At 40.5% G+C, this 10,062-nt stretch overlaps 1 long non-coding RNA gene across 1 annotated transcript; it reads right to left on the bottom strand.

Annotated features, from left to right (window-relative positions):
• Positions 1–524: 524 nt before the first annotated feature.
• On the bottom strand, positions 525–4,124 carry LOC125227228. The gene is made up of 4 exons (XR_007177159.1): positions 3,608–4,124; positions 3,008–3,145; positions 2,427–2,562; positions 525–1,970 (listed from the first exon to the last, which is right to left on the bottom strand). It is a non-coding gene; the product is annotated as an uncharacterized LOC125227228 (long non-coding RNA).
• Between the last annotated feature and the right edge of the window lie 5,938 nt (positions 4,125–10,062).

Genomic DNA, 10,062 nt, shown 5'->3' with positions numbered 1-10,062 from the left:
GCTAGGGGAGGCCTTTGCCCAGCTGTGGGACACAATATAGGCTGTTAAAATAGTATATTATGATACAAGTGCGTAAAAAAGGAAGATCGAAACGAGTGGCGATAAATTAAAACACGACCGAAGGGAGTGTTTTAAATCGACACGAGTTACGAATTTCCTTTTCGCACTTGTATCTTACGACGTTTTTCAGTACAGATGAGCCTCCGAACGAAACTTCGGAGTCCGAAGTTTCGACCTGGCATATAATGAACCACTTCTCGCACTAGTGCGTAAAAAAACCACCATCTGTACTGAAAAAATAGTTAATTGTTTTACAAGGGGGCAAAGTTATTGTTTAACTGCACGTGCCAATATTGATACTCGAGCAAGCGAAAGATTCCAATATGGAAAAATAGTACATTACGATACAAGTGCGTAAAAAAGGAAGTTCGAAACGAGTAGCGATAAAAATCTTTAAATCGACACGAGTTACGAATTTCCTTTTCGCACGTGTATCGTACGACGTTTTTCAGTACAGATGAGCCTCCGAAGTTTCGACCTGGCGTATAATGAACCACTTCTCGCACTAGTGCGTAAAAAAAATACCATCTGTACTGAAAAAATACTATCGCAAGGAAGTCATTTCGTTTAAAAATAAATATATCTACTCTGCCTATTCCGATTACTGCTTATAGTACAAGAACTTATTTAGTTAAAAATAGAATAACTAAGGAACTTATAAATTTGGTCTTCTAGAAAAATGTACCGTGTAACAACATGCACTGTCTAACACAGTCCGTTCTCTATTGGGAAAAAGTGAATTTTTGAGTAGAGCATTGGCGTTTAGTATGGGTATTATGTTCTGCAGGAAAACAAGAAGATTTGAGGAGAGAAGTGTGGGAGGGCAGCCGGGACAGTAACCTGCAGCTCCAACTCCAGGGAATTGGGCTGAATGAACGCACCAGCGATCGACAGCCCGCCTGTATCCGGCCAGGCGTCCCTACACTACATCTACATCTACATGGGTATTATACACGTCCTCCCGAGTCAAACAAGACCGGTAGCCACTTTGAACTCCGTGTCCGAAGGGGGGAGAGGGGTTCAAAGTATGGAGCTCCTGCTGCTCAGAAAAAAATTCTGGCCGATTAGTTTGAGCTTTGAGTCAATTTTAGTGTCATTTTTATGTAACTACTTTTTTAGGGTTCCATAGCAAAATATAGCACAATATTTATTAATAATGAATTTTTAGTAGCCACGAAATGCAAACAAATCCTCATATTTCCGTATTTTTATACTAATCATGATTTTTAAAAAATATTTCTAAAAAGCCTATTTTATTAGTAATCTTTGATGATTCTAATATTTGATGTAAAAAAAATATTGAAAGTACTGCAACGATCGCCATCGCAGCATAGGGGACAGCATAAAGATTTTTAATAATCATTATACTGCGCCCCGAGTGTTACCCACGATCAAGAAGAAGCGACGTGTTAACTTAGGGTATATCGTACTTCCTCCATACTTAATTTTATAAATAATATTTGTTAAGGCACTTGGGCGTGGCGTGAGGAAGTAACAAACACGGTATGCTCACAAACTTTTGCCTTTATAATATTACTGTGATTTTTAATCTTCTTCAATTTAAAAACGAAGCGAACTGTTTAAAAATGACACCAAACTTGACTCGAAAGTTCAAAATAGGCCAGAATTTTTTTTCTGAGTACCGGGAGCTCCATACTTTGACCCTTTCGGACACGGAGTTCAAAGTGGCTACCGGTCCTATTTGACTCAAAAGGATGTATATAATACTCATACCAAACATCATGTCTATACTCCAATATATATACCTCTCAATACAAGCATGCCCAATAGAGAATGGACTAAACAGTACAAACTGACGTCTCTTGAGTTGGGTCTCAGCAGCGTGTTGAAACCATTACATGTCTCGAAACTTTCCTCCGTTACATTTGGAAATGTCTGCCTTACAGCACCTGTAAAATTTATAAAATGTTAGGAAACCTTTAGATATATTATTTTAAATCAATTTGTACTAAACGCATATGAATAAGTCTTTTGCAAAAACATCATTTTTGGCACAAGCTTTTTTATCGCCGACTGTACCTTTCTTTCAACAGTTGTCTACTGCTCTCCGAGATGTTTCTAAAAACCCCTTTTACTCAATGGGGATACGACGTTTCATAACAAAGTTCCTATGACCACCTTTCTGCTCCATCATCAGATCAGCGCCATGATACCATAATATTGCATTGTCACATGATTTACATATGCATGCAAAATTTCAGCTCAATCGAAAACCGGGAAGTGGGTCAAATTTAGCTTCTACGTTTTGACCCAAACTAACACTAACACACTAACAAGGCAAGTTGAATAAAAGCTTGTAATAAAAGATGGACATTGCCCTTTATGAAGGGTTCATAAGTACTTACGTTTTAGAACATTCGTCAGTATTAGGGTAGATGATGAAATTGTTTTTCCCTGTCCAGAAGTCATCCCACAAGATTGGTTCCAGACAGCAATTGATGCAGTCCGTTCCTTGCCTCCTTCTGTTTGCCTTAGCATATCCTAAAAAGAGAAAAGAGAGTCAGTGTTATTCAATCCATAATTACTTCAGCAGAAACGGGCGATTTACTACAGCAGGGGTTAATTCTCCATACAAAAGCTCTCGACTATTTCCTCCCTGGTTTTTTCAACACAGATTATTATATTTATTATCATTTATATATGTGTCGGACTGTCGTAGGATAGTCAAAATGGGTCAACAATTAGCCAAAAAAACCAAACGGTACGACACAGATTATTTCATTATTATTCAAATCCTCAAATTTCATCCTGATTGATTAAGTTTTAGAGGAGGAAACAGTTGAGAGTGGAACCTCAATTTTTATACTATAAATCTAGTTAATAACACAAACTAGTAAGAGATTTTTGCTATACCCTTTTCAGGGTCCAAATATGTACATATTGTAAAAATTATATGGTATGCAAATAAAGAACAATAGTATATTACCTAAGATTCCCTAATTGAAAGGGGGAGCTCCTTTCCATTTTAACATTTTCGCTCCTGTTGCCCCTCAATGCAGCCCGTGGAGCAGCTGTGACATACTCCATGTTATTATGAGCAAAAGTAACAAACTCATACCTAAAGCTGAAAATATAAAATTAGTTGAATAAATCAGCATCATTAATATATTTACACAAGTAGAAGTAGTTAGTTTCAATTAGATTTGAATGGTTTTCTCCTCATACCATAAAATTTATTCTATCTAATCTATCTCATATAATCTAATTAACAGGATAACGTTAGAGCGGGCAACATGTCCCGCTGCTGCTGGCTTGATTAGGCCTAGATCAGCATACCTAGGGCATTTTATTTTTTAAATAACTAAAAACTAAACCAAACAAACAAACTCGACCTAAATCAATAAATAACCAGAACTGGCAGGCAAGCATGGTCGTGCGATAAATGATAAAACATTAGGCCATCCCATGCTTGCCTGCCTGGCACTAAGAATAAAACACATGGACGCCTAACGCAAAGTGCAGTTAACTCGATGGAACTCATTTCATTCAAAGAATCCATACAAAACTTAAGAAACAAAATACTTACTATATAATCCTGGTCTGCATTCCGTGGGTTTCCACTCCGTTCTATATGTGACGGTTCTGTGCCAGGTGGGCCCTGCCCTTTTTTGATGTCATCCGACCATCTGCTCGTGGTTTCCCGCCACCTCGGCCACCCAGGCTAGGTCTCCACAGCAATACTAGGCGACCCCATTGATCGTCATCTCTGCGAAAAATATAGCCGGTCCATTCCCACTTGAGTTAATCCTTTTTGCAATGTCGGTAACTTTATTGCGTTGGCGAATATCCTCATTTCGAATTCTGTCTCGCAATGAAATTCCTGGCATCGCGCCCTGATAGCTCTTTGCGCCAGTCTGAATTGACGAATTCTTCCAACAGTCAGCGTCCATGTCTCCACGTGTCCACTAAAGTAACACAATTTGTAAAATACCAAAAATTACTTAAAAAACGGCACGGTGGACGTCGGCAAAAACTAATTACAAAATTTACAAGTCATGAAGTCAACAATCAAAAAGGTAAGAAAGATGGCGGACTGGTGTGCGTGCGGCTGTTCGTGCCGTTCGTGGCGTCACAAGGGGCGTCAGGGTTACCAACTTAAATGTTTTACCACTACTTTTTCGTTTTCGCTACAATCCTTACAAAATTGTATAAAAGCAATACTTTGAGAACGAGGTATTTATTTCATTTATTTGTGTGGTATTTAATACGAAATTGCCTATTTTGATTTGATTTCCTAGTAATTAGTCTCATTTATTAGTAAGTATATTTAAAGAAGTATTCATTTACGTAAAATATGCATGCAATGCAATTAAGAAATAACTGACAAATAGTTTTGATACTTTTAATTTTTTCATATTTATTCAATTTTTTTTAACACGGAGTTTGTACTAACGGTATCTCGAATAAAAGATAACATATTAAATGATAATGAAAGTTGGAATGCACTGCACTGCACATATTATGTGCTGAGCTGTGCAACAATAATAATTATATCAAATTCAAGCACATCTTATAAGACTGGGGCGCTTGCCGCTTGGTATGAGCAACTGATGGGAAGGCTATACGAGTACATTACGTTTAGTTAGAAATTGAAACTTTCTGCCCGTACATGGAATATAATACAATCTTATACTTTTAAACGAGCAATTCTTGTATATTTATTTATACTGACGATCTCGGAAACCGCTCTAACGATTTCGCTGAAATTTGTTATGTGGGGGTTTTTGGGGGTGAAAAATCGGTCTAACTTATCCTTAGGTCCCGGAAAACGCGAATTTTCGAGTTTTCATGCGTTTTTCTTCGCGCGCCATCTCATGTGCAGTAGTTGTACTGTTAAGACAGAATTCTTTCGGTCGATGTAAGTACTATTTATTGCAAACACTAGATGGCGACACAGGTCAAGGCTAAAATGAATAGAAAAATACACTATTTGAGTTTTAGTGGCGAAACGCGCGCAATCTCGTGTGGAGTAGTTGTGTTGTTAAGGCTGTTTGAACTAGATGGCGACACATGTCAATGATACGATACAGAACCGAGCGAAGCTCGGTCACCCAGATATTTATATTAATAAGTGACACATTTACACTTTGCTACACCCGTATCAGGGTCCATGTATGTACATATGTATGTGGGCCCATGGGTGTACAGAATCAATGAGGTATGCAAATAAATTCTCTATTCTCTATAATATTTTCAAGTTCCTATGGGTACAAATGTTATTCTTCACATAATAAAAAATTGTAACCGGTTATGAAATTTGGTCGGTTATTGCATTCCCTAGTCTTAGGCACGCCATAGACAGTCTGAGAAATTCATAATCTTAAAAAAGATTTGCATCCAACCTGTCAGCTCATACTGACAGAATTTTCAGATTGAACTGACAGGTTGCATACAAAAAAAAGGTTGCATAAAAACCTTTTTTTCCACACTGTGGCGTGGTGTGCCTTAATTAATACGTGCAGCTGAATAGGCAGATTTCTAGCAAGTAGTTTTTTTAAGCTGTCACTGTAGTATCTAAGTCATAAAAATAATGAGTTCAAGTTTAATTGGTTTTACATGAAAACTAGTGCCTGTGCTATGAATGCGTCACCTACAGAGCTGAATTTCTATATAATATAAAGCTACAACCCGACTGACATTTTTCAAAAAATGGGCAGAGGGAGTTTTTGCAGGTGGCAGTGTTTGGTGTTGTCGTATAGAGGTTGGTCCTGCGACCCCGGATAGATCAGACCGTCGGTCTACCGGTTCCGGGTAAATGAAAATGAAAATGAAAATGAAATATTTATTTTTCAAGTAGGCATATTACAATGCGCATATGAACGTCAAATAAAGCTACGCCGGCTCTAACCCTACGCCTCAGCCTCGAGAAGATTTCAGTCCCCCCTCAGTTGGGAGGGGGGTATCCACTATGGGACCGGCAAGAAACTCGGCGGGCAACTTCTTTTCAAAACATTACATCTTATAACTAACATGCATTAAATAACAAGATACAATTTAACATGCAAAAGTATTCATCAAAGAATATGAACAGACTAGGTACTCTATGGAAATTAATTTCAATAAATTATATTATTGCTTAATAATACGTCGTTCTTCTTCAGAGAAAACATATCAAATTGTCACAGAAGAAACAGATAATATGAATCTCAATATCATTAAATATGTAATTTACCTACACAACATAAAATATAAAATATTTGATGTGCTTTCTTATCTGAACTGTGTCCTCTATACATAATACAATTATTTTAATTGCTATTCGTTTTTTGTAGTTTCTGGTAAAAAAATGTTGGACGGCCTGGCCAAACGGCTGGAGTTAGCCGGGGAGTGTTCGACCAAATGTCATAGAGAACCCTGGGCAGTTTTTGACGCCGCCATTTTTTTTTTCAAAATGGCCGACTTTTTTTTTTGACGATTTTTCAAGTTTGTCGTAGAGAGCTCAAATTTTGGTCATAGAATCTCCAAGCGGCCTTGATTCGAATGAAATAAAAAAAAATTGAAAAATGCTCAAATGTGGGAAAACTGGCCACTTTTATTTTGTATGGCAACTTTTAAACCGTAAGAGATAGCCGGGGGGTGCTCGACCAAATGTCATACAGGTATCCGAGTATAAAAAAGTTGCATTAAAAAAAATTCAAAATGGCCGACTTTTTTTTTTGAAAAATTTCAAAATGGTCCTAGCGCGCTGAGATTTGGCACACGGGTGGAAGGTCGCCCCAAAATTAGTATTCAAAAAGAAAATTTTGAAAAATTCAAAATGGCGGCCTTTGAGGGCCAATTGAAATTTGAATGCAGGTTTTTCTTTTAATTTCTATAGCTCCGTAACGGTACAAAAAAGTGAAAAGTGCTCAAACAAATGTTATACAGTCATCCGAGGTCCATCGAATGGCATTAAAAAAAAACAAAATGGCCGACTTTTTTTTTTTTAATTTCAAAATGGTCCGAGCGCGCTGAAATTTTGCACACGGGTGGACAGCTGCCCTAAGATTAGTATACAAAAAGAAAATTTTGAAAAATTCAAAATGGCGCCCTTTGAAGGCCAATTGAAATTTGTATGGAGGTCTTTTTTTTAATCCCCATAGCTCCGTAACGGTACGGAAAAGGTTAAAAGTTCTTGAACTAATGTTGTACACTTATCTGAGGTCCATCGAATGGCATTTATAAAATTTCAAAATGGCCGACTTTGAAATTTTTTATTTTTATTTTCGGTCCGAGCGCGTTCAAATTTGGCACGTGGTAAAAACGGGGGCCAAAAATAGAATTGAGAAAAAAAAATTTGGAAAAGTCAAAAACGGTGGCGAGAGGGGACAAAGTCAAATTTCCCTACCAGTTTGTATGGAGGTTTTTTTTTAAATCCCCATAGCTCCGTAACGGTATAAAAAAGGTTAAATGTGCTTGAACTAATGTTGTACAATTATCTGAGGTCCATCGAATGGCATTTACAAAATTTCAAAATGGCCGACTTTGAAATTTTTTTTTTATTTTCTGTCCGAGCGCGTTCAAGTTTGGGACTTGGTAACAACGGGGGCCAAAAATAGAAATGAGAAAAAAAATTTTTGGAAAAGTCAAAAACGACGGCGAGAGGGGACAAAGTCAAATTTCCCTACCAGCCTGAGGGAGCGTTCTACAGCCCGACGGTCATTGCTCCGGTCCAAGTTCCGAGCTGCGTACAGACAGTGCTCCCAAGCAACTCAAGCAAGAAAATATAAGTAAAGGTGTCTAAAAAGCGGCGCGGCGGGCCGGAGGTCCAACTTCCCTACAAATCTTACAATCCCCACAGTAACTACGCGGAGGGCCGAAGGCCCGGAGCGTGTCTGACAGGCTCCCAAGTACGCGAAGGCCGCAGGCCGAGCTGCGTGCAGACTGTGCTCCCAAGAAAACAATAACAAAAAGTATCTAAATAAGCGAAGCGGCGGGCCAAAGGCCCGACGCGGAGCTTCGAAACCCAGCGAAGGCCGAAGGCCGAGCTCCGCGTAGGGCCGAAGGCCCGGAGCGTCCCTGACCGGCTCGCCGGCGGACCGGGAAGTTGGAGTTTAAACACGACCCAATAGTAAAAGTGTCTTAGAGAAGCGAAACGACGGGCCGGAGGCCGCAGGCCGCAGGCCGGTCGTGAGCTTCTCAAGACACTTTTACTATTGGGTCGTGTTTAAGCTCCAACTTACCTACAACTCTCACAGTAACTACGCGGAGGGCCGAAGGCCGGAGCGTGCCTGAGAGGCTTCCAAGCACGCGAAGGCCGCAGGCCGAGCTGCGGGCAGAGTGCTCCCAAGCACGCGAAGGCCGCAGGCCGAGCTGCGTACCGACTGTGCTCCCAAGCAGAACGATAATCAAAGTGTCTAAAAAGCGACGCGGCGGGCCGAAGGCCCGACGAGGAGCTTCGAAACGAAACCCAGCGAAGGCCGAAGGTCGAGCTCCGCGTAGGGCCGAAGGCCCGGAGCGTCCCTGATCGGCTCTCTGGCGGACCGGCTTAGAGAAGCGAAACGACGGGCCGGAGGCCGCAGGCTGAAGACACTTTTACTATTGGGTCGTGTTTAAGCTCCAACTTCCCTACAACGCCCACTATAACTACGCGGAGGGCCGAAGGCCTGGAGCGTGTCTGACAGGCTCCCAAGCACGCGAGGCCGTAGGCCGAGCTGCGGGCAGAGAGTGCTCCCAAGCACGCAAAGGCTAAAGCAAAAAAGCAAACAAGCAAAGCAATAAATCAAACAAGCAAAGCAAAAAAACATAAAGCAAAGCAAAAAACAATAAAGCAAAGCACAAAAGAACACCGCGGGGCCCTCGGGCCCCGCGCACCTTTAAAAAACTAGTTTTTATTTTTATTTACAACATATCTGTTAAGGGTGCGCAGCTCGCCCACGGTCGTCGAAGTTGCTCGGCAACTTACGTATTTGTATGAAAAGTTGCGTTGCTTCGTGAGCGATCTCTCATCTGCATTTCTTATTAAACAGCGTCCATCAGCGACGCGTCGAATCGCATATGAGAACTCGATTCGACACAGTTCGATTCCGCCTTAAGCCTGGCATCCACTAAGGGCACTAAGAACGGCAACAGAGTCTGAAAGAGACAGTCTGAAAAAATCATAATCTGAAAAAAGATTTGTATGCTGACACTGACAAATCTGTCAGTGTACGTTTGAACTGTCAGTTATGCATACAGTCTTCATTTCATAATCTTAAAAAATCATAATATTATCGCTAGGAGGTAGGGCATAGCGAATGATATTCCGCTTTCTGTGGTAGGGCACACGGATATCGTCTCGCTCGAATCTAGAGCAGAGCCCAACTGGGGAAGTACCTCCGCCTTACAGAAGACCGCAGCCAAATAGCACTAGACCCTACTCATAGTGTTGTGTTCCTGCCGGTGAGTAAGGCTCCCAGAGCTCAACGAGGGTGCGGGGTGCTGACGACGGGAGGACTTAAGGAAATAATTTGTTCCGTCTATTGTCCTTTGAGTCGTTGGCAACCCAAACCCTCCTTTGAACTTGTGCACTCCTTTTTGCTGTGTACTTATACTTAACACAGCAAAGGGGAGTGTACAAGTTTCTAATGGGGTGGCAACGCGCATGTGACACTCTTTGAGTTGCAGGCATCCATAGGTTACGGTAACCACTTTCCATCAGGCGGACCGTATGCTTGTTTGCCACAGACGTAGTATAAAAAAAATGAAATCAGATCGAGTGCAATGAAAATTCAGATTATTCGCAATCTGTCAGATCGATCTGAAAAAAAAAACATAATATTAAAAAATAACACGGAAAGTTGCGAATTGTATGGAAATTTGTGCACTAGATCTGTCATACAAATCCAAATTCAGATTATGAATTTTTCAGACGGTGGACGCCAGCAGGCTTTCGAGACGGTCAATGTTAAGTGTTATGGCTCCTCGATGATTCCGTTCATCCAACTTCAATGTTTAGGATACATTTTTCTAATTTGCCGGCTTTTTTACTGCCGAGATTTGGTTGACCGTCTTTAAACAAAA

This window comes from Leguminivora glycinivorella, chromosome 1 (genome assembly GCF_023078275.1).
Source record: "Leguminivora glycinivorella isolate SPB_JAAS2020 chromosome 1, LegGlyc_1.1, whole genome shotgun sequence".
In the NCBI taxonomy this organism is placed as follows: domain Eukaryota; kingdom Metazoa; phylum Arthropoda; class Insecta; order Lepidoptera; family Tortricidae; genus Leguminivora; species Leguminivora glycinivorella.
Note: the sequence above shows the minus strand (reverse complement) of the source record. Positions and strands in the feature narration are given on the sequence as shown.